The sequence below is a fragment of the Triticum aestivum genome, chromosome 7D (genome assembly GCF_018294505.1).
Source record: "Triticum aestivum cultivar Chinese Spring chromosome 7D, IWGSC CS RefSeq v2.1, whole genome shotgun sequence".
NCBI classification, from domain to species: Eukaryota; Viridiplantae; Streptophyta; class Magnoliopsida; order Poales; family Poaceae; genus Triticum; species Triticum aestivum.
In genome coordinates, this window is record NC_057814.1 from 334,601,211 (window position 1) to 334,626,024 (window position 24,814).

Below are 24,814 nucleotides of genomic sequence, written 5' to 3' on the forward strand. Positions count from 1 at the left end.
GCCGGAGTTACAGCAGGCATATGGATGAACCGGCTGTGTTGAGCAGCGCGTGGAATCGTAACCCGCCGCGCGGTCATGATCCGGCAGGCGGTGGTGCCGAGGCTCAGCACGTCGTGGATCAAGGTAGAGTGCATTGGGAGGCCAAGTTAGAGGCTCAGTATGCGGCCCGTCAGCCTACCCCGGTTTGTTCAACAACTTCGGTGGAGCCAGGGGTAACCTTTAATAATTTGGGCGCGCCATGTTTAATGCCAGCCTGTAACACCCCGGATGTAACTTTCCATATTTGTAACTCCAGCTCTTGCCATTTTCGGCTATGTATTATGATATTCCCTTCGTGGTCGGGTTTTGTTTTTCGTTTTGCATTTTGTTCATGTCATGCATCTCATATCATGGCATCATGTGCATCTCATTTGCATACGTGTTCGTCTCATGCATCCGAGCATTTTCCCCGTTGTCCGTTTTGCAATCTGGCACTCCCACCTCCTCCGGCGCCCCTTTTGTTTCTTTTCATGAGCGGGTGTTGAACATTCTCGGAATGGACCGAGTCTTGTCAAGTGGCCTTGGTATACCACCGGTAGACCACCTGTCAAGTTTCGTTCCATTTGGAGGTCGTTTGATGCTCCAACGTTTAACCGAGTAACCGCAAAGGCCTTCTGTGTGTTGCAGCCCAACACCCCTCCAAAGCAGCCCAAAAACCCACCTAAGTCCCCTCCATCCTCTCGGTCGTTCGATCACGATCGTGTGGGCGAAAACCGCACTCCATTTGGAGTCTCCTAGCTCCCTCTACCTATAAATATGTGTCTCTCCCGGATTTCTCGCGCAGATGAACCCTAGCCCGCTCCCCTCGCGCCGCCGGACGTGTCCGCCCGAGCCGGACGAACTGCGCCGCCGCCCTTGCCCACTCACCGCCCGCCAAGTGTCGTCGCCGCCGTCCCCGCCGCCGCGGCCCGGAGAGCCTGGATCGGGCCCCCCCGAGCCAATCTCTCCCCCGCGCCGGATCCCATGCGGCCCGCGCCCGCGCCGCCTCCTCCCGCCGGTGTCGCCGCGCCCTGCTGCCTCCTTCCTCCAGCTCCGGCGAGCCGCGCCCCGGGGTCGCCGTCCCGACCCGCGGCCACCCGCGCCCGCCGACCGCCGTCTGAGCCCGCGCCCCGCGCGCCCGGCGTTCCCCCTCTCCGGCGAGGCCGGCCCCGAGCTCCGCCGCCCCGCCCTCCTTCCTCCGGCCTCGTCCTCCTCCCGCAAGCTCCGGCGAGAGCAGCAACTCCGGTGAGCCGAGCCCCGAGCCCGAGCTCCCGATCGGATCTGGAAAACCTAGGTTGACTTTTCTCCTCTTCCGATTTCTGCCAAGTCCCAATATTCTTGCAATATGTGCTCCTGTTCATTGCATCGCATCTCTCCGCATACTACTCCGTTTCGCGCGTGCAATATATCGAAATGTTCGCCTCGAGATGCTCTTCATTTATTTCCATTATGCCATGTTCATTTAAGTCCATCTTGATGCCCAAATCTCTGATGCTAGAGTGCTAATTGCTGTTAGCTGCAGTTACTTATCAGAACTTGAGGATTTGTTATTTTTGTTGCATTTGATGTGTGTATCTTATGAGTAGGAGCTCTATACGTGTTTTTATGTATGCCATGCCATCTTTACAGAGGTGTATGCCATGTAGTTTTGTGATCTCTGTGGTGACTAGCACAAGCATGCAAACTAGGCTTCGTGATGTTTCTGATTCCAGGGACTTAGTAATTTTACGAAGTCTGTGACTGCTGTTATTTTGTTGCTATGTATCCATGTGGCTACAGAGAGATCCGTGCTTATTTTAGAGATGCTCAGTAAGGATGTTTTGTATATATAGTTGTGCTCTATCCGGCCATGCCCCTGTTTGCAATTATGGAGTGCCATAGCATGACTCAATCTTGCTCTACTTTTGCTATAAAATATTTCTGGCAAATTGTTTACGTGTTATTCAGTTTTGCCAAGCTTGTTGTAGTTAATTCTTTCATGCTATGTATTTTTTCTTGCCATGGATAGCTTCATAAACATGCCATCTTGCTGTAGGAAGGCTTGTTTTGTCATGCATTGCTTCTGAAACCTGTTAACGAAACTTGCTATGTTTACATGGTTGCCATCATATCTTTTGGTCCTTTTTGGCTTATGGTCAGTAAGGGACTTTTGTTCTATGCATTTAGTAGATTCATACCATGCCTTGTTTTGCTATGTTAGCTTCCTGTAGCATGTGTTTTTTCTTGCTCTAAACAGTGCTACCTGATGCTGTTTCAGCCATGTCCAGTAATTTCACCAAGTCCGTGAACCTGATATCTTTTGCACTTTTGCCAAGCTTGTTTGAACCGGTTATGTTGTGATCTAGCCGTAGCTCAGTGTTCATCTTTTGTCAAGCATCTTCTGTAGATTACTGCCATATACTTTGTTGCTATGTTGGAGTGCTGTAGCATAGTTGCTTGTTGCATTCTAAGTGCTATCATGTTGTAATCGCAGAATCGTGTCATTCTTGTTTTGCTTGCCATTTGCAAACCGTGCATCCGTTTCCGGTGATCTTTATATCGTTTTCAACCGAAATCATCTCATCTTTCCAGTGGCATGCTTGGTTTGCCAAGTTACTGCCTTGTTCATCATTTTTCTTCCGGAGCACGCATATGCATCGCATATCTTATCTCGCATATCATACATGTTTTGCATCATGTTGCTTGTGCATTTCCCGTGATTGATTGTGGTTCCGTTGCTTGTGTTCTTGTTTTGGGTAGAGCCGGGAGACGAGTTCATGAACGAGGAACCTGTTGAGTACGCTTACGAGGATCAAGTTCGACAACTCTGAGAACCTTGCAGGCAAGATGACCATACCCTCGAAATCACTTCTATCTTTGCTTTGCGAGTTGTTCGTTCTTTTGCCATGCTGCGCTACCTACCACTTGCTATATCATGCCTCCCATATTGCCATGTCAAGCCTCTAACCATCCTTTCCTAGCAAACCGTTGTTTGGCTAAGTTACCGCTTTGCTCAGCCCTTCTTATAGCGTTGCTAGTTGCAGGGGAAGTTGAAGCTGGTTCCATGTTGGAACATGGATGTTTTGGAATATCACAATATCTCTTATTTAATTAATGCATCTATATATTTGGTAAAGGGTGGAAGGCTCGGCCTTATGCCTGGTGTTTTGTTCCACTCTTGCCGCCCTAGTTTCCGTCATACCGGTGTTATGTTCCTTGATTTTGCGTCCCTTACGCGGTTGGGTGATTTATGGGACCCCCTTGATAGTTCGCTTTGAATAAAACTCTTCTAGCAAGGCTCAACCTTGGTTTTACATTTGCCTCACCTAGCCTTTTCCCTTGGGTTTCCGGAGCCCGAGGGTCATCTTTATTTACCCCCCGGGCCAGTGCTCCTCCGAGTGTTGGTCCAAACTAGAGCCCTTTGCAGCGCCACCTCGAGGAAACTTGAGGGCTGGTTTTAGTTGTACGGATTGCTCATCCGGTGTGCCCTGAGAACGAGATATGTGCAGCTCCTATCGGGATTTGTCGGCACATTCGGGTGGCTTTGCTGGTCTTGTTTTACCATTGTCGAAATGTCTTGTAAACCGGGATTCCGAGACTGATCGGGTCTTTCCGGGGGAAGGTTTATCCTTCGTTGACCGTGAGAGCTTATGATGGGCTAAGTTGGGACACCCCTGCAGGGTATTATCTTTCAAAAGCCGTGCACGTGGTTATGTGGCAGATGGGAATTTGTTAATGTCCGGTTGTAGAGAACTTGTCACTTGACCCATTTAAAATACATCAACCGTGTGTGTAGCCGTGATGGTCTCTTCTCGGCGGAGTCCGGGAAGTGAACACGGTTTGAGTTATGCATGAACGTAAGTAGTTTCAGGATCACTTCTTGATCATTTCTAGCTTCGCGACCGTTGCGTTGCTTCTCTTCTCGCTCTCACTTGCGTATGTTAGCCACCCTATATGCTTAGTGCTTGCTGCAGCTCCACCTCATTACACCATCCTTTTCCTATAAGCTTAAATAGTCTTGATCTCGCGGGTGTGAGATTGCTGAGTCCTCGTGACTCACAGATTCTACCAAAACAGTTGCAGGTGCCGACGATGCCAGTGCCGATGACGCAACCGACCTCAAGTGGGAGTTCGATGAGGAACGTGGTCGTTACTATGTTTCTTTTCCTGATGATCAGTAGTGGAGCCCAGTTGGGACGATCGGGGATCTAGCATTTGGGGTTATGTTATTTTCATTTGGATCTTGACCGTAGTCAGTCTATGTGTGGATTTTGGATGATGTATGAATTATATTATGTATTGTGTGAAGTGGCGATTGTAAGCCAACTCTCGTTATCCCATTCTTGTTCATTACATGGGATTGTGTGAAGATAACCCTTCTTGCGACAATACCACAATGCGGTTATGCCTCTAAGTCATGCCTCGACACGTGGGAGATATAGCCGCATCGTGGGCGTTACAAGTTGGTAATCAGAGCCATCCCCGACTTAGGAGCCCCCTGCTTGATCGAATCGCTGGCGTTGTTGAGTCTAGAACAAAAATGTTTTGAGTCTTAGGATTATATATATCGGAGAGTAGGATTCTTTTTACTCCTCAGTCCCTTCGTCGCTCTGGTGAGGCCTCCTGACGTAGAAGTTTTGACTTTTCTCTCCTCAAATTTCACTATTTTTTTTAGGATCACACGGGTATCTTGGAATCGTTCCGATGGTTTTGTGACGAGAACATTGTTCTTGGTGCCTCCTGACATTTAGGGGTTGTGGCAGTGTCCCGGGGAGTTGAGCTCCGAGGTGTTGTCGTCACAATTTTATCGTTGCAGTTCTGGAATACCTGAGTTTCGCCGACATCGAAATCTCCTTTATGCAGTTGTTGGTGAGATCACCTTGACGCCACCCAGTACTGGGGCGGGAGTTCGGGAGTATTGCCATAACTCGTATAACGGATGCTTTTCGAAGGTTGAGGTACACGATTTCCGAAGGTTTCTTGGTTATGTGTTGACGGATGGATACAGCTGGATCTAGGGATTGCTAGTTTGGGTGATATATTTTGTGTCCCCTGTATCCCCAACACTAGATTGCATAATCAGAAAGTTTCGGGAGTTTATAAGTGGGAATTCAAGTAGCTCCTAGGATATCTTTCCGACAGACGCATGATATGAGATTGGGGTTCGACGTCTAGTGGCCCGCCTTTCCACGGTTGGTTTTACAGTGGTCTCGTAGTGTCTTAAAGAGTCCTTGGCTATGCCGACTCGGGGACGCTTCGTATGTCATGTGCACTGCCTTGTACATGATGGTGCTGTACGATCGAGCCCGTGTGGGCCCCACCACGAAAACTTCAGACAAAATCTCTATCATATGTTTGTTCCGGCTTATTCTGCAAGCCAATACTTTGTTTTTGTTTTGAATTGTGGTATTCGAGTTGCTTCATTGTCAAGTGTTGATTCCATACCTTATTCTAAGTAGTGTTCTCATATTTTTATGTGGATGCTAATCCTTCTTGGTCATCAAGGTTGTCTTTTCAATCCTTTCCAACTGGCGTGCTCTCTTCAAGTGCATCTAGTCATCCCAACATTCGCAAGATCAATTCTAAGTTTTCTCAACGGTATCCATTCCATCTGCCCAAGTTGTCTTTGTTTTCCCACCCTCCCACCCTTTTTCTTCAAGGACTCAGATTTCTTAATCAAGTATCCATCTTATAGATGGGAAGTCTGTCCATTCTTTTCCGTCAATGTTCTTATCCGGTGATTTCCCATGAAGATACTAACAGAGCTTCAAGTTTATCATTCTTTGTTCTCTTATCTTCCTCGGTGGTTTCAATTCAAGCTTTCGGTGTTGATCGTATCCTTTCATCGTTTCAAATGTTTTCTCATGCCGGTGCATCTCTTAATCATCCACCTCTTGCTATTCATGTTTATCTGGAGTGCTGAAGGTATCCCAGAGGATTCATGTTTCTATTCTTAATCCTTTCTAGCTATTTCGAGGTCTTACCTTATTCAAGCCATTTAATTGAACCGACACAATCTCTCTTTTAAATCGTTCAACGGTGTATCATTTGAGTGGGCCCTAACCCACAGGTCTTTTCCTAGGATCTTACCTGACTCTTCTAATTTTCCGGAGTTATTCTCAAATTCATTGCAAAGTTTGACGTAAGAATGAGTCATCATCAGTCAAATGTCTTTCTCCAAGATCTTCCAAATTCTTTTCATCGTTGGTTCAACCTTTCTAATTTTCATTCCGGTGTGCCTCAATAATTCATGGTGGTGTTTCTCATCGTCATTCTCAACATTTGAAGACCGAAGAAGAGTTTCTCTTAAACCTTGCTCCATTCTCTTCAAGATTCATGGTTCTAGCTTGATGCCATCCTCTCATAATTGTTTTCGATTGTGAGAATTCTTTTCACCCATCCGGAGCATTTCAGGAGTCTTTTCAGTTTGATTCTCCGGAGCCCATCATCTCAGAATTATTCATTCTCAGCTTTCGGATCTCGTTATCCAAATCTTACGGTGCACCGCTCAAGTATTCCCTAGTCAGTTCGTGATCTCTTCATTCTCATATATTTATATTCCGTCAAGTATCTTTATTCATTTTTTTTCTAATTCGTGCCGGTGATTTGTGCCTTTGCTACTTTCATTTCCAATTCTTACGGTGGTTCATTCAAGATTTCTCTTCCTTCGTTATCATATCAATTTATTCGTTGTTTCAATCCTACCGGTGGTTCGATGAAGACCTTCCCAAGTTTGCGCAATATCTATCTTAATCCTTTCTACGAGAATAAGTAGTATGCAAAATCCGTTGCTTGTCATCAATTTTATATTGGTGAAGGATACGCATAACATAATTCTTGTTCTTGTTTCATGCAAGTGATTAATTCCGTATTCCGGAGATTCATCAAAATTCTTGATCTCATTTGTTCATTTTTATTTCCGGAGCTCCAAGTTATTTCAATTATATCATTTCAAAGCTTCATCTAATCATTACAAGGCTTCTCCCGGAGTTCTTTTCAACTTTCCCTTTCGTTTGATCATTCTTTCATTACCGGAGTTCTTCATGGAGTTTTTTTTCATGGTGGTTCATCAAGGTTTTAATTCATTCTCGAAGTGTTCTCAAGATTCTTGTTGGAAGAGCTCAAATATTTTTCTTCCTGCATTCCAAAGTGCAATTCTTTCTCTCTTATGTTTTGAGGTGGTGTTATGTCATTCTTGATAATTTTCTTCATGTTTCATGATTCATAAGTTATCAAGAATGAGATATTTAAACCCATCGTTTTCTTCATTGGAGTTATCTTGGGTTATATTTCACCTAAAGCCTTCCCTAAGGAATGTTGCTATTGTGGTGCTCATCAATGATCCAAGTTTTCTCCTATCCTCTCGACGAGAGAAGTTTTCATCTCTTCGTTGATCTCAAGCAAGCAATTGTTTTCGTTAGTGGCACAATTTCACCTCAAGTTTTGAGATATCTCCATAAGCCCACGAAGATCATATCCTTTCTTTGTTGATTTTTCAACAACTCCGTTCTTCTCCGTTCTTTTCATTGCATTCTTCCATTTCTACCGGAGGCATTGTGATATAGCTCTCTTCGACCCATCTTCTCGTTTTGTCAAGATCATCTTCTTTCCTTGCTTATCCATTTAACTGGAGTGTGGTGTCATCTCTTCAATTTCTTTTCATCTTATCAAGTTTCCTTCTCTTTTTCAACCGGAGTGTTGTCAAAATTATGTCATTCTTGTTCTTTGGCTATCTCGTTATATCGGTGTGGTTTCATATTCTTTTGGTTCGTTAAGCCTTTGTTTCTTGTCTTTCAACCCACAAGGTTCTCATAATGTTCCTTGTTCTCCTTTTCTAACGGAGTGTTTGTAATCTCGTTCATCTCCGTTGGATTCTTTTCTAAAAGTTGTTTAACCTCTCAATGTTCTTTGGTTTCACTCGTTTGTCAAAGAAGCAACTTTGTTTTACCTTTTCCTCTTCCGTTTCCCTCCGGTGCCATCCTATATCTCGGGACGAGATCCTCTCGTAGTGGTGGAGTGTTGTAACACCCCGGATGTAACTTCCCATATTTGTAACTCCAGCTCTTGCCATTTTCGGCTATGTGTTATGACATTCCCTTCGTGGTCGGGTTTTGTTTTTCGTTTTGCATTTTGTTCATGTCATGCATCTCATATCATGGCATCATGTGCATCTCATTTGCATACGTGTTCATCTCATGCATCTGAGCATTTTTCCCGTTGTCCGTTTTGCAATCCGGCACTCCCACCTCCTCCGGCGCCCCCCTTTTGTTTCTTTTCATGAGCGGGTGTTGAACGTTCTCGGAATGGACCAAGTCTTGTCAAGTGGCCTTGGTATACCACCGGTAGACCACCTGTCAAGTTTCGTTCCATTCGGAGGCCGTTTGATGCTCCAACGTTTAACCGGGTAACCGCAAAGGCCTTCTGTGTGTTGCAGCCCAACACCCCTCCAAAGCAGCCCAAAAACCCACCTAAGTCCCCTCCATGCTCTCGGTCGTTTGATCACGATCGTGTGGGCGAAAACCGCACTCCATTTGGAGTCTCCTAGCTCCCTCTACCTATAAATAATGTTTCTCTTCCCGGATTTCTCGCGCAATGACCTAGCCCGCTCCCCTCGCGCCGCCGGACGTTTCGCCCGAAGACGGACGAAACTGCGCCGCGCCCTGCCCACTCACCTGACCGCACGTGTCACCCGCGCGCCGCGGCCCGGAGAGGCCCGGATCGCCCCCCCGAGCCCATTCTCTCCCCCACGCCGGATCACGTCGGCGGCCTCGCCGCCGCGCCGCCCTCCTCCCGCCGGTGTCGCGCGGCCCTGCTGCCCCTCCTTCCCAGCTCTGGCGAGCCACGGCCCACGGGGTCGCAGTCCCGACCCGCCGGCCACCCGCGCCCGCCGACCGCCGTCTGAGCCCGCGCCCCGCGCGCCCGGCTGTTCCCCTCTCCGGCGGAGGCCGGCCCTGAGCTCCGCCGCCCCGGCCCCTCCTTCCCTCCGGCCTCGTCCTCCTCCCGCAAGCTCCGGCGAGGCAGCAAGCAACTCCGGCGAGCCGAGCCCCGAGGGCCCGAGCCCCGATTCGGATCTGGAAAACCTAGGTTGACTTTTCTCCTCTTCCGATTTCTGCTAAGTCCCAATATTCTTGCAATATGTGCTCCTGTTCATTGCATTGCATCTCTTCGCATACTGCTCCGTTTCACGCGTGTAATATATCAAAATGTTCGTCTCGAGATTCTCTTCATTTTGTTCCATTATGCCATGTTCATTTGAGTCCATCTTGATGCCCAAATCTCTGATGCTAGAGTGCTAATTGCTGTTAACTGCTGTTACTTATCAGAACTTGAGGAATTGTTATTTTTGTTGCATTTGATGTGTGCATCTTATGAGTAGGAGTTCTACATGTGTTTTGATGTATGCCATGCCATCTTTACAGAAGTGTATGCCATGTATTTTTGTGATGTCTGTGGTGACTAGCACAAGCATGCAAACTAGGCTTCATGATGTTTCTGATTTCAGGGACTTAGTAATTTTACCAAGTCTGTGACTGCAGTTATTTTGTTGCTATGTATCCATGTGGCTACAGAGAGATCCATGCTTATTTTGGAGATGTTCAGTAAGGTTGTTTTGTAGATATAGTTGTGTTCTATCCATCCATGCCCCTGTTTATAATTATGGAGTGCCATAGCATGACTCAATCTTGCTCTACTTTTGCTATAAAATATTTCTGGCAGATTGTTTACGTGTTATTCAATTTTGCCAAGCTTGTTGTAGTTAATCCTTTCATGCTATGTATTTGTTCTTGCCATGGATAGCTTCATAAACATGCCATCTTGACGTTGGCAGCCTTGTTTTGTCATGCATTGCTTTGTGGTGAGTGAATTAAGCTCACAAAGATGCTTTCATGATACTGTTTCTGCCATGCTCTGTTTTTTGCTAAGTCTGAAACCTGTTAACGAAACTTGCTATGTTTACATGGTTGCCATTATATCTTCTGGTCCTTTTTGGCTTATGGTCAGTAAGGGACTTTTGTTCTATGCATTTAGTAGATTCAAGCCATTCCTAGTTTTGCTATATTAGGTTCCTGTAGAATGTGTTTTGTTCTTGCTCTAAACAGTGCTACCTGATGCTGTTTCAGCCATGTCCAGTAATTTCACCAAGTCCGTGAACCTGATATCTTTTGCACTTTTGCCATGCTTGTTTGAACCTGTTATTTTGTGATCTAGCCGTAGCTCAGTGTTTATCTTTTGTCAAGCATCTTCTGTAGATTACTGCCATATGCTTTATTGCTATGTTGGAGTGCCGTAGCATAGCTGCTTGTTGCATTCTAAGTGCTATCATGCTGTAATCGCAGAATCGTGTCATTCTTGTTTTGCTTGCCATTTGCAAACCGTGCATCCGTTTCCGGTGATCTTTATATCATTTTCAACCGAAATCATCTCATCTTTCCAGTGGTATGCTTGGTTTTCCAAGTTACTGCCTTGTTCATTATTTTTCTTTCGGAGCACGCATATGCATCGCATATCTTATCTCGCATATCATACATGTTTTGCATCATGTTGCTTGTGCATTTCCCGTGATTGATTGTGGTTCCGTTGCTTGTGTTCTTGTTTTGGGTAGAGCCGGGAGACGAGTTCGTGAACGAGGATCCTGTTGAGTACGCTTACGAGGATCAAGCTTTCGACAACTCTGAGAACCTTGTAGGCAAGATGACCATACCATCGAAATCACTTCTATCTTTGCTTTGCTAGTTGTTCGTTCTTTTGCCATGATGCGCTACCTACCACTTGCTATATCATGCCTCCCATATTGCCATGTCAAGCCTCTAACGATCCTTTCCTAGCAAACCGTTGTTTGGCTAAGTTACCGCTTTGCTCAGCCCTTCTTATAGCGTTGCTAGTTGAAGGTGAAGTTGAAGCTGGTTCCATGTTGGAACATGGATATTTTGGAATATCACAATATCTCTTATTTAATTAATGCATCTATATATTTGGTAAAGGGTGGAAGGCTCGGCCTTATGCCTGGTGTTTTGTTCCACTCTTGCCGCCCTAGTTTCCATCATACCGGTGTTATGTTCCTTGATTTTGCGTCCCTTACGCGGTTGGGTGATTTATGGGACCCCCTTGACAGTTCGCTTTAAATAAAACTCTTCCAGCAAGGCCCAACCTTGGTTTTACATTTTCCTCACCTAGCCTTTTCCCTTGGGTTTCCGGAGCCCGTGGGTCATCTTTATTTACCCCCCGGGCCAGTGCTCCTCCGAGTGTTGGTCCAAACTAGAGCCCTTTGCAGCGCCACCTCGGGGAAACTTGAGGGCTGGTTTTAGTTGTACGGACTGCTCACCCGGTGTGCCCTGAGAACGAGATATGTGCAGCTCCTATCAGGATTTGTCGGCACATTCGGGTGGCTTTGCTGGTCTTTTTTTACCATTGTAGAAATGTCTTGTAAACCAGGATTCCGAGACTGGTCGGGTCTTTCCAGGAGAAGGTTTATCCTTCGTTGACCGTGAGAGCTTATGATGGGCTAAGTTGGGACACCCCTGCAGGGTATTATCTTTCGAAAGCCGTGCCCGCGGTTATGTGGCAGTTGGGAATTTTTTAATGTCCGGTTGTAGAGAACTTGTCACTTGACCCATTTAAAATACATCAACCGTGTGTGTAGCCATGATGGTCTCTTCTCGGCGGAGTCCGGGAAGTGAACACGGTTTGAGTTATGCATGAACGTAAGTAGTCTCAGGATCACTTCTTGATCATTTCTAGCTTCGCGACCATTGCGTTGCTTCTCTTCTCGCTCTCACTTGCGTATGTTAGCCACCCTATATGCTTAGTGCTTGCTGCAGCTCCACCTCATTACACCATCCTTTTCCTATAAGCTTAAATAGTCTTGATCTCGCGGGTGTGAGATTGCTGAGTCCTCGTGACTCACAGATTCTACCAAAACAGTTGCAGGTGCCGACGATGCCAGTGCCGATGACGCAACCGACCTCAAGTGGGAGTTCGATGAGGAACGTGGTCGTTACTATGTTTCTTTTCCTGATGATCAGTAGTGGAGCCCAGTTGGGACGATCGGGGATCTAGCATTTGGGGTTATGTTATTTTCATTTGGATCTTGACCGTAGTCGGTCTATGTGTGGATTTTGGATGATGTATGAATTATATTATGTATTGTGTGAAGTGGCGATTGTAAGCCAACTCTCGTTATCCCATTCTTGTTCATTACATGGGATTGTGTGAAGATAACCCTTCTTGCGACAATACCACAATGCGGTTATGCCTCTAAGTCGTGCCTCGACACGTGGGAGATATAGCCGCATCATGGGCGTTACACAGCCATTCGTAATGAGCGGCTGCCCAAGGATTTCAAGGGTCCTCGCAAAGTGCCTAACTACACAGCCGACTGACCTACTGAGGCGTGGATCGAGAGTTATGAGATGGCCATGGAATTGGTGGATGTTAGCGAAGCTGCGTGTGCTAAGTATTTCCCCTTGATGTTGGAAGGGACGGCCCGTACTTGGTTGAAGGGGCTCCCTGCTAACTCCATCGGATCATGGGCCGAGTTAAAGGCCCAGTTTATCCAGAATTTGAAAGACACATGCAAGCAGCCTATGTCAATTGTGGATTTAGCCGCTTGTGTTCAAGAAGAGGGTGAATCGACGACTCATTGGGGACGCCGGGTTTCAACAATCCTGCACTCGTCGGATCGTATCAATGTCGATTCAGCAGTCTTAATGTTGGAAGGTAACTGTCGTCTCATGCCCCTGAAGCTGAAATTGGGACAACTCAAACGTCACTGCAATGACATGGGGACACTCATGGCTGCTCTGGTTAAGTATGCTGACTCTAATAGTACCAAGGACCCCGAGTCTGATGATGACAAACCGGGAAAGGGAAAGAAGAGCAGCAGCACCAAAGGGCAGCAACAGCATAACTCGGCGGCGAATCAAGGTGGTAACGATAAGCGCAGAGCTGATAATAGTTTGGACTTTGTGGCAAATACCAATGCACAGAATAATGGCCAGGGTCGTAAGGGTAGACCACCCCCACAGACCGGAGGACCCGGAATGAATCTGGAGCATCTGTTGAATCAGCCCTGCCCAAGGCATGGTACACGTCAGAGACCGTCTACTCACCTCTGGAAAGATTGTTACATCATGAAGGAGTTCAAGAATTCAAATCTTTTTCAAGGCAACCATGGACCGGGTGGTGGTTCAGGATCCGGCTCTCAGGGTCCGGGTTATGGTGGTGGCGGGTCAAACTCTGGATTCCAAGGTCATCAAGGTAATCAAGGCAATCAAGGCAATCAGGGTGGCTACCATCAACAGTCAGGTCAGGGGAATCAGCAGCAGTAGTCTGGGTATCAGAGTAAACCGAAACAGTTGAATAGTGGGCAGTACCACGTCTTCACCACGAGTTTATGCAAGAGGGATCAACAGCTTCATAAAAGGGCAGTAAACTCCGTTCAACCGGCAGTGCCCCGTTACTTGCGCTGGTCTGAACAGCCCATTGTGTGGAGTCGAGAGGATCATCTGCCCCGGGTTGATAATCCGGGTCATCTGGCATTGGTGGTGGCGCCTCAGGTTGGAGGGTATAAGTTCACCAAGGTGCTCATGGACGGAGGGAGCAGCATCAATATCCTTTATTATGAAACCTTCCGTCACATGGGGTTGACAGATAAAAATCTTAAACCGTCGAACACTGTTTTCCATGGTGTGGTGCCTGGTAAGTCGGCGTATCCAGTTGGTAAGATAGCTCTGGAAGTAGCTTTTGGAGATGATCATGATTCAAGATCAGAGACATTGACCTTTGAGGTGGTGCAAATCAAGAGCCCTTATTATGCCCTGTTTGGACGGCCGACTTATGCTAAGTTCATGGCAAGGCCATGTTATGTTTATCTGCAGCTCAAGATGCCAGCTCATAAGGGAACCATCACGGTACATGGGAGTCAGAAGATAGCTTTGGAATGTGAAGAAGGCGATGCGGCTTATGCTAAGTCGGTTTGTGCAACAAAGGAGTTGATGTTTTATAAGGACAATGTTGATCCAGCGGATATGACTTCTTTGAAAAAGCCAACTACAGAGCATGATCCGGCCTTGAAGTTTAAATCGGCTGATGAGACTAAGTTAGTTGATTTTGTTCCTGGCGATTCATCCAAGCAGTTCAGCATCAGTGCTAATCGGATCCAAAATAGGAAAGCGCGCTCATCGAGTTCATCCGTGAGAATCGGGACATCTTTGCATGGAAACCTTCTGACATGCCAGGTGTACCAAGGGAACTCGCTGAGCACACTCTTAACATTGATCCTAAGTTTAAACTGGTCAAGCAGTTTCTCCGCCGCTTCAATGAAGAAATGCGTAAGGCTATTGGTGAGGAGGTAGCCCGGCTCTTGGCTGCTGGGTTTATCATTGAAGTGTTTCATCCAGAGTGTTGGCTAACCCGGTGCTGGTACTTAAGAAGAATGGCACTTAGCGCATGTGTATGGACTACACGGATTTAAACAAGGCTTGTCCGGCTGATCCTTTCGCTCTCCCTCATATTGATCAGATTATTGATGCTACGGCGGGTTGTGAGCGTTTGAGCTTTCTGGATGCTTATTCTGGTTATCATCAGATCAAAATGGCAGTTAAGGACCAGGAAAAGACAGCTTTCATAACTCCCTTTGGAGCCTTCTGCTATGTGTCTATGCCCTTTGGGCTCAAGAGTGCCCAGGAAACTTATCAGTGATGTGTGCAGAATTGTCTTCATAATCAGATTGGGCGCAATGTTTCACGCTTACGTAGATGATATTGTGGTGAAGTCCAGGAAGGAGGAGACGTTGATAAACGATTTGCAGGAAACCTTTGATAATCTCCGGGTTTATAAGATGATGCTTAATCCGGCCAAGTGTGTCTTTGGTGTACCGGCAGGCAAGCTCTTGGGTTTTCTGGTGTCTAATAGGGGCATTGAGGCTAACCCGGAAAAGATCAAGGCCATTACTTCTCTGGCTAAACAGGCGTGTATCAATGATGTTCAACGTCTGGCGGGTCGTATTGCAGCGCTGAGCCGGTTTATAAGCCGGTTGGGGGAGAAAGCTATCCCTCTATATCAGATGATGAAAAAGACAGATAATTTTGTCTGGAGTGATGCTGCTAATGCAGCGTTTGAGGACTTGAAGAAGCAGTTAGCCGAGCCACCTGTCCTTGCTGCTCCTATTGATAAAGAGCCATTGTTGTTATATGTGGCTGCCAATGCCCGGGCTGTCAGTGTGGCCATTGTGGTAGAGCGAAAGGAGGCAGGCAAGGAATATCCGGTTCAACGGCCGGTTTATTATATCAGTGAGGTGCTCATTGAGTCCAAGCCGAGATACCCACATTGGCAGAAGCTGGTGTACGGAGTTTTCATGGCAAGCCAGAAGCTTAAACAATATTTTTAGGGTCATCCCATCACTGTGGTCAGTTCTGCTCCTTTGGGAGATATAATCCAAAACAGGGAAGCAACTGGCCGGGTTGCCAAGTGGGCCATTGAGCTTGGGCCTCACGAGTTAAAGTATATGCCTCGTACGGCGATCAAGTCCCAAGCACTTGTGGATTTCATCAATGACTAGACAGAGTTGCAGGCGCCGGAGGAAAAGCCGGATAACACGTATTGGACTATTCACTTTGATGGGTCCAGGCAATTGGAGGGCTCGGGGGCTGGAGTTGTGCTAGCTTCCCCTCGAGGTGATAAATTTTGTTATGTTCTTCGTTTAATCTTCCCTTGCACTACCAATGCAGTTGAATATGAGGCCTTACTCCATGGACTTCGAATGGCTAAGGAGATGAACCTAAGCCGGGTTAGGTGCTTTGGTGACTCGGATTTGGTAGCTCAACAGGTATCTGGTACCTGGGATTCCAAAGATCCACTCATGGAAGCTTATCGACGAGAGGTGGATGTCATTGCTGGTCACTTCAAGGGTTATCAGGTTGAGCATGTGGACCGGAGAAAGAATGAAGCGGCGGACACTTTAAGCCGGTTGGGTTCTCAACGTAAACCGGTGCCGCCCAATATTTTTCTTGATGTCTTGCATAACCCGTCGGTCCAGCTGCCTATAGAGGAGGATTTGGCTATTCCTGACCCGGAGGCTCAGTTGGTGGCGGCTCTTCATGTTATCCCGGATTGGATAGTCCCATAGTTGGCATACATGACCCGGGGCGAGTTACCTGAGGATGAAACTTTGGCCAGGCAGATAATCCAGCGGTCCAAGTCAATGACCATTGTCAACGGGGAATTGCATCATTGCAGTGTCACAGGGGCGTTTCAGCGTTGCGTGTCTCCTGAAGAAGGCCATGAGATTCTGCATGAGATCCACGAAGGAGATTGTGGTCACCATGCTGGTTCAAAATCCCTGGTAGCCAAAGCTTTTTGTCACGGCTTTTATTGGCTGACGGCTCATGCTGATGCTGAGGACTTGGTCAAGAAGTGTGACGGTTGTCAGAAGTTTTCACGTCGAGCTCATGTTCCGGCTCAGGAGTTGAGGATGATTCCAATCACTTGGCTGTTTGCAACATGGGGGCTGGATATGGTTGGACCCTTTAAGAAGTCCAAGGATAAGAAGACCCACCTTTTGGTGGCGGTTGATAAGTTCACTAAGTGGGTGGAGGCAGAGCCAGTCAGTAAGTGTGATGCAGCAACGGCGGTTCAATTCATGAAGAAGGTGATTTTCCGGTTTGGCTTTCCACACAGCATCATAACAGACAATGTCACTAATCTCTCCAAGGGTGCTATGAAAGAATTTTGTCAACGAGAGCATATCCGGCTTGATGTGTCGTCAGTTGCTCACCCCCAATCTAATGGTCAAGCTGAGAGACCCAATCAAGAGATCTTGAGAGGCATCAAGCCCCGGCTTATGGTTCCTTTGCAGAGGACGCCGGGTTGTTGGGTAGAGGAGCTACCTTCCGTGTTATGGAGTATTAATACAACCCCAACAGATCTACGGGTTACACGCCTTTCTTCATGGTTTATGGAGCAGAGGTAGTTCTCCCTAGTGACATCCGGCACAACTCGCCTTGCGTGGCGGCTTATGTTGAAGCGGACAATGAAAAAACACGTCAAGAAGCACTGGACCTATTAGATGAGAAGCGGGATATAGCGGTGGCCCGGTCGGCGATTTACCAGCAAGATCTGCGTCGTTACCACAGCTGCCGGGTTAACACCAGAACTTTTCAAGAAGGCGATGTGCTGCTCCGGCTTATCCAGGATCAGACTGAAATGCACAAGTTATCCCCACCTTGGGAAGGACCCTTTGTCGTTAGCAAGAATCTGAACAACGGGTCATACTACCTTATCGATGTTCGAGAGCACAAAGACTCACGTAAATCGGAGGAGGAGACCCACTGGCCGTGGAATATTGCTCATCTTCAGCCTTACTACACCTGAGCCACAGGCTCTCCTTATGTATATATTTTTTGACAATGTATATATTATGATCAAGATAATAAACCGGCATCCCTGCTAAAGCGAGGCCTCTGTTGTTCTTTTCTAAAGAGTTTTTTGGTTACATGGGGGCTTCCGGCTTATGCATGAAGTTATGATTACCCTTTGAACCGGCTGATAAGCCAATTGAAAAAAAACTTGGGGGCTTACTACCCAGGTTAAAACGGACCAAAGAGAGTCTGTTAAACACAGCTCAAACATAGGTACCCCTTGGGCACAACCCACAATATCACTTGGGGGCTTGGTCGTATTCGAACCATAGCTAAACCTCTTGATTGGCATAAGGCCACCAGGGAAATCACTTGGGGGCTTGGTCATATTCGAACCATAGCTACACCTCTTGATTGGCATAAGGCCACCAGGGAAATCACTTGGGGGCTTGGTCGTATTCGAACCATAGCTACACCTCTTCATTGGCATAAGGCCACCAGGGAAATTACTTGGGGGCTTGGACGTATTCGAACCATAGCTACACCTCTTGATTGGCATAAGGCCACCAGGATGATCACTTGGGGGCTTTGGTCATATCCGAACCATCGCTTAAACCCTCTTGATCGGTGCCACACCACAATGATGACTATTTAAATCCTTCTTGATTTTTTAGGTCTATAATGCTTTATGAGTACAATTTACCTATGTTTATGAACCCGACCTAGCCTTTGACTATAAGTCACCAGTAAGATGTAAACTAATGTCCGGTGTTTATTGATCCGGCCTAGTTCCGTTCATAAACCGGCAAACAGATGATAATTCCCAGTATTCAAGTTTTGGGTTATCACCCTTATTATACTGGCTTGCTAAACTAGCAATGTGATAAAATATCACAAGTATGGTATATTTTAAATTATATATGGTTATTTTTATGCCTAGCAATGGTTATCAACTATGTTATTGGGCAAGATAACCCGTCTAGCGGTAAACCGCCAGGACATTTTTATTAATTAATTGCAGGAGCAGATTCCATAGTGCTAAGTATCATAAGCAGACATAGCATATCTTAACATGGCGGATTAACAGTGTCATGCACAGTGAATATGCACGATGGCATAGCAGACCAAGCGTTTAAACTAGCCTATTACAAGGCGCTTTGATACCTAAAAGGATAATTGTTTTCAACAAGTGTTGCAGAATGTAGAAGCTAAACCGGCCCCTGGTTCATGAATCTTCGTCGGGCTGACTAGAAGGTTGTGGATCATCCTGCACCGGTTCATCTTCCTCCTCTCCTCCTAGTGGCTGGAAGTGAATGGATGCCCAATCGATCCCAGTTAGGGCCTTGAATACAACTTCATCACTTATAAGTGTGGAGGGTTCAACATCAGGGGCGTAGGTATGCTTACGGATTGGTGGGATAAGATTTTGCACATCATAAGTTGGCGCATTAACCCGTTTGTTGTCGGTGTCGTAAATCGACTGGTAATGAGAAAGATCGGTCTCTTCAGCCAATGGGCGCATTTCCTTCGTCAAGGCTCGGAGATCATCATTATCAAAGTCTGACCCGTCCTCCTTTATGCTCGGATAGCCATTTCCCATGTCAGCCGGATCAAGATCTGGTATCCATGCTTTAGCCCGGGTTAGCGCGGTCAGAGCACCTGCCCTTGTAGCTGATCTTTTAACTCTTCAAAGCGGGCAGGCATCATCGACAGCCTCTCTAATGTTTCCTTGATCAACGTTGGGGGCGGTTTGTTATGAGAGGCGGTATAGATGATCCGTTGTGCGCCGGTATATAATTGCTCTATAAGAGTATAAGCAGCCTTCAATTTCTTCTGCATGTCAGAGCCAAGATGAGTAATGTGAGATCCTGCATCATCACAAACATTGGTAAACCGGCAGTTTATGGGATAATACATATTTAAAGCTTAGGAAGAGGTTCTTTACCAAAAACAGCAGAAGTCATGGCGTTTATTTGGCGCTTCAAGCCAGTCAGCTCTTCTGTTACCGGATTAAGGGCCGCTTCTGATAGAGGCAAAGGTGTCCCGTCTTTCGATGAGATGGTGGCTATCATTTTGGAGGAAGTCGACTTTGACGATACGACTACGAACGTGCGAGGACGTCGCACCTTAGCAATCGGTAAACCAACTCTGAGAGGTTATTGACCACACCGGAGCACGATCAACCTGACCACGAAGGTCTGTTTCCTGCAGGCAAACGAAGAACAAGCAAGAAACTAAGATTGCAATCTGGATATTGCGAATATAAGAGGAAAGCTTTATTGATCAAGGTGGGGTTCTGTGACGCCTTTGTCTGGTCGTTGAACACAAACGAAGTACGCGAAGTTGCGGCTATGGTGAACTTTTAATCTAAACAAAACACAAAGTCTAAAAAATGCCCTAGGGGTTGTATATATGGAGGAAGAGGGGGGAATTTCGTGGCCCTTGGAGGAGGGGTCCGAAACCCACCCTAACTCTTGTTTCCCCACACATACGGACTCTAAAAACAGCCTATATTGAAGTATTTCGAAATTACATGGGCCTGGCCCAAAATAAGGTGACGCAGCACCTAGAATAGCCTCTGGACGAAAATTATGAAGTGGCATCTTGTATATTTGGTCCAAGGCTTCATGCACTCATTATGGTGGCTTCAAAGTCCTGAAATCATCACTTGAAACTCTGTTCTTGTCTCCCTTGCGCATGCCATCAACTCCATGCTTGTTCTTGCTCCAATGTTCATCCTTCTCCAAGCTAGGCCCTTCATTTGTAAGCAAAACAAATGTATCCAATTTAGGCAACATCATATTCTCATGAACATTAGAATCATTACCAAGAAACGAAAGTACCTGGTAATTTAATTGGCGTGCGCGAGCTCTAGTAATCGGTCCAGTATGTATAGTAGCAGGGGTTGTGGGTGTAACAATAGTATTGATGTCCTCATCATCCTCCCCTTCTTGAAATGAAGTCGTCCTCGACGGAAGCTCATCTTCCTCACCCAAATAAGGCTTCAAATCTGCAATGTTAAAAGTGGGACTAACCCCAAAATCTGCAAGCAGCTCAAGTTTATATGCATGATCATTTATTTTCTTTAACACCTTAAAAGGACCATCAGCACGTGGCATTAGCTTTGATTTGCGAAAATTAGGAAACCTATCCTTACGCAAATGTAACCAAACAAGATCTCCAGGTGCAAAGACAACATGTTTTGTACCCTTATCTCCAGCAAGTTTATATTTAGCATTCATACGCTCAATGTTTTCCTTAGTTAACTCATGCATTTTTAAGATCAATTCAGCATGTTGTTTAGCATCAAAATTAACCTTCTCCGAAGATGGAAGAGGCAACAAATCAATGGGTGCACGAGGTAGGAAACCATACGCAATTTCAAAAGGGCACATCTTAGTAGTAGAATGCAACGAACGATTATAAGCAAATTCAATATGAGGCAAGCATTCTTCCCACATTTTCTTATTATTCTTCAAAACAGCCCTAAGCATAGTAGACAATGTTCTATTGACTACTTCAGTTTGACCATCAGTTTGGGGGTGACAAGTAGTACTAAAAAGCAGTTTAGTCCCCAACTTAGCCCATAAACATCTCCAAAAGTGGCTAAGAAATTTAGTATCACGATCTGAAACAATAGTATTTGGCACACCATGCAAGCGAATAATTTCACGAAAGAACAAATCAGCAACATTAACAGCATCATCGCTTTTATGACATGGTATAAAGTGTGCCATTTTCGAGAACCTATCCACGACAACAAATATGCTATCCCTCCCCTTCTTTGTTCGAGGTAAACCTAAAACAAAGTCCATAGATATATCCTCCCAAGGAACACTAGGTACAGGCAAAGGCATATATAAACCATGAGGATTGAGTCATGACTTAGCTTTTTGACATGTAGTGCAGCGAGCAACAAAACGCTCAACATCCCGTCTCATCTTTGGCCAAAAGAAATGTGTAGCAAGTATATCCTCCATCTTCTTCACGCCAAAGTGTCCCATTAGTCCTCCTCCATGCGCCTCCTGCAACAACAAAAGACGAACGGAGCTAGCTGGAATGCATAGCTTGTTAGCACGAAACACAAATCCATCGTTAACGACGAACTTGTTCCATGTTCTACCTTCTTTACAATTCTGCAATACATCTTTAAATTCAGCATCATGCACATATTGATCTTTGATGGTCTCCAAACCAAATATTTTAAAGTCAAGTTGTGAAAGCATAGTATAACGACGAGACAATGCATCAGCAATAACATTTTCTTTACCCTTCTTGTGTTTAATGACATAAGGGAAAGTCTCAATGAATTCAACCCATTTAGCATGTCTATGGTTCAGTTTTGCTTGACTTTTAATGTGTTTCAAAGATTCATGATCAGAATGTATAACAAATTCTTTGGGCCATAAATAATGTTGCCATGTTTCTAAAGTCCGAACAAGAGCATATAATTCTTTATCATAAGTAGAATAGTTCAGACTAGGCCCACTCAATTTTTCAGAAAAGTATGCAACAGGTTTGCCATCTTGTAATAACACACCTCCTAATCCAATTCCACTAGCATCACATTCAAGCTCAAAAGTCTTATTAAAATCAGGAAGTTGGAGTAAAGGAGCATGTGTCAACTTATCTTTCAATACCGTGAAGGCTTCTTCCTGTGCGGTACCCCAAACAAAAGGCACATCCTTCTTTGTAAGCTCATTGAGAGGTGCAGCAATGGTGCTAAAATCTCTCACAAAACGCCTATAGAAACCAGCGAGTCCAAGAAAACTCCTCACTTGTGTGACCGTTTTGGGCTGCGGCCAACTCTCAATAGCTTCAATCTTGGCTTTATCAACTTCAATTCCCTGTGGAGTAACAACATAGCCAAGAAAAGATACTCGGTCGGTGCAAAAGGTGCACTTCCCAAGGTTACCAAACAATCGTGCATCACATAGAGCAATAAAAACAGCACGTAAATGTTCCAAATGTTCTTCCAAAGATTTGCTATAAATCTGTATATCATCAAAATAGACTACCATAAATCGTCCAATGAAAGTACGTAAAACTTCGTTCATTAGTCTCATGAAAGTACTAGGTGCATTAGTTAACCCAAAAGGCATGACTAATTACTCATATAAACCAAACTTAGTTTTAAATGTTGTTTTCCATTCATCTCCCAATTTCATACGAATTTGATGGTATCCACTACGCAAATCAACTTTGGAGAATATTGTAGAGCCACTCAATTCATCAAGCATATCATCTAGCCTAGAAATAGGATGACGATAACGAATAGTAATATTATTAATGCCTCTACAATCAACACACATACGCGACGTACCATCCTTTTTAGGCACTAGTATAATAGGAACAGCACAAGGACTAAGAGATTCGCGTATATAACCTTTGTCGAGCAGTTCGTGTACTTGACGCATAATCTCCTTCGTCTCCTCTGGATTGGTACGGTATGGTGCACGGTTGGGTAGCGATGCACCGGGAATTAAGTCAATTTGATGCTCAATCCCTCGAATAGGTGGTAATCCTGGTGGCACGTCTTGTGGGAAGACGTCGGCGAACTCCTGCAAAATGTTAGTGACTGCAGGGGGCAAAGAGGAAGGCACGTCCTCGAATGAAAATAATGCCTCTTTGCACACAAAAGCATAGCAAACATATTTGCTAAAAACTAGCTCATCAATATCAGATTTGGTGGCAAGTAAACATGCACTTTTCAATTTAATTTCAGAAGCAACACTATATGGTTTATTATTAGGCTTCATTTGTTGCTCAAATTCTTTTGCCACAATCTGATTTTCACTCTTATTTTTCTCCTGTTTTGCTTTATTAGCTCTATGAATATTATCTTTCAAAATGGAATCAGGAGTCATAGGAAGCAAAGTAATATTTGTATCCTTATGAACAAGAGTATACTGATTGTTTCTACCATGGAGTACAGAATTTTTATCAAATTGCCATGGTCTACCAAGTAATAAGGAACATGCTTGCATAGGTACCACATCACAATCAACATAATCAGCATATGTAGAGATACTAAAATGCACCCGAACAGTACGTGTTACCTTAACCTTGCCGCTATTGTTGAACCATTGGATGTAGTAAGGATGTGGATGTGGTCTTGTGGTGAGAGATAGCTTCTCCACCATCTCCATGCTAGCCAAGTTGTTGCAGCTCCCTCCATCTATGATGATGCGAATAGAACGTTCCTTCACAACTCCCTTTGTATGGAACAAATTATGCCTCTGATTTTGCTCAGCTTGTGTAACCTGCACACTCAAAACACGTTGAGCAACTAAACATTCATACCTGTCAGCATCTTCAGCAGCCATGTATTGCGTCTCATGATCAGAATCATCTCCACCGTGTTCTTCATGTGTAATAAGAGCCAAAGTCTCCTCATCATAGTCACTAGCGGACTCATACCCACCATCCTCAGTAGCAATCATCACACGCTGAGATTTGCATTCTCTCGCAAAATGTCCTCTTCCCTTACAATGACGACAAATAATATCACTTGTGTGCCTACACCATGGAAGAAGAAGAGCTCTGTGCAGGCCCGGCAGGTGTGCTCTTGGCAGATAGTGGTGGTTGTGCCTGCTTTCTTGTATCACGGTTGGAGGTGGCACCTGAAGGAGGTGATGGTGCAGTGGAAGTAGATGATGCACGTGGTGTCCATGATGAAGGTCGACCTGTAGAAAAGTTAGTTTGCGCCAATGCCTGTCGATCCTGCAGTTCACGTTCAGCTTTACAAGCAAGATGGAATAAACGAGTGATATTATTATAATCCTTATACTCTAGAATGGTCTGAATCTCTCTATTTAATCCACCCATAAAACGTGCAAGCATAGCTTCATTCTCCTCAACAATACCACATCTAATCAAGCCAGTTTGTAATTCCTGATAATATTCTTCTACATAATTTTTTCCTTGTCTTAAGCGCTGCAATTTTCGAAGTAATTCACGTTGATAATATGGTGGAACCCAACGAGTACGCATAGCAGTTTTCAAAGCAACCCAAGTAGCTGGAACAGGATATAATCTACAATATTCAGACCACCAAACACATGCAAAGCTAGTGAAAGCACAAACAGCAGCAGGAACACGTCTCTCCTCAGGATATTGTAAACATGTAAATCGTTGTTCAGTTTCTAACTCCCAAGTAAGATATATATCAGGAACATATCTACCCTCAAATGGTGGAATATTCAATTTCAGTTTAGGGAGATGGTCATGATCTCGTACCTGAGGGGGAGCCCTAACATTGCTATTATTTGCGTGTGGACGACCTGGTGGTTGTGGTGCTGGTGGTTGCATGTAGTTCTGATTTTGATCAACCTCATCCTCGTAATCTCCCGCATAATCATCCTCCTCCACATCAGCAGCAGGAGCCACAGAAGTATCAATAGCAGCACCAGCAGTTTGGCCAGGCTGAAGAGGGACACGACTCGCTCGGTGGAGGGCTG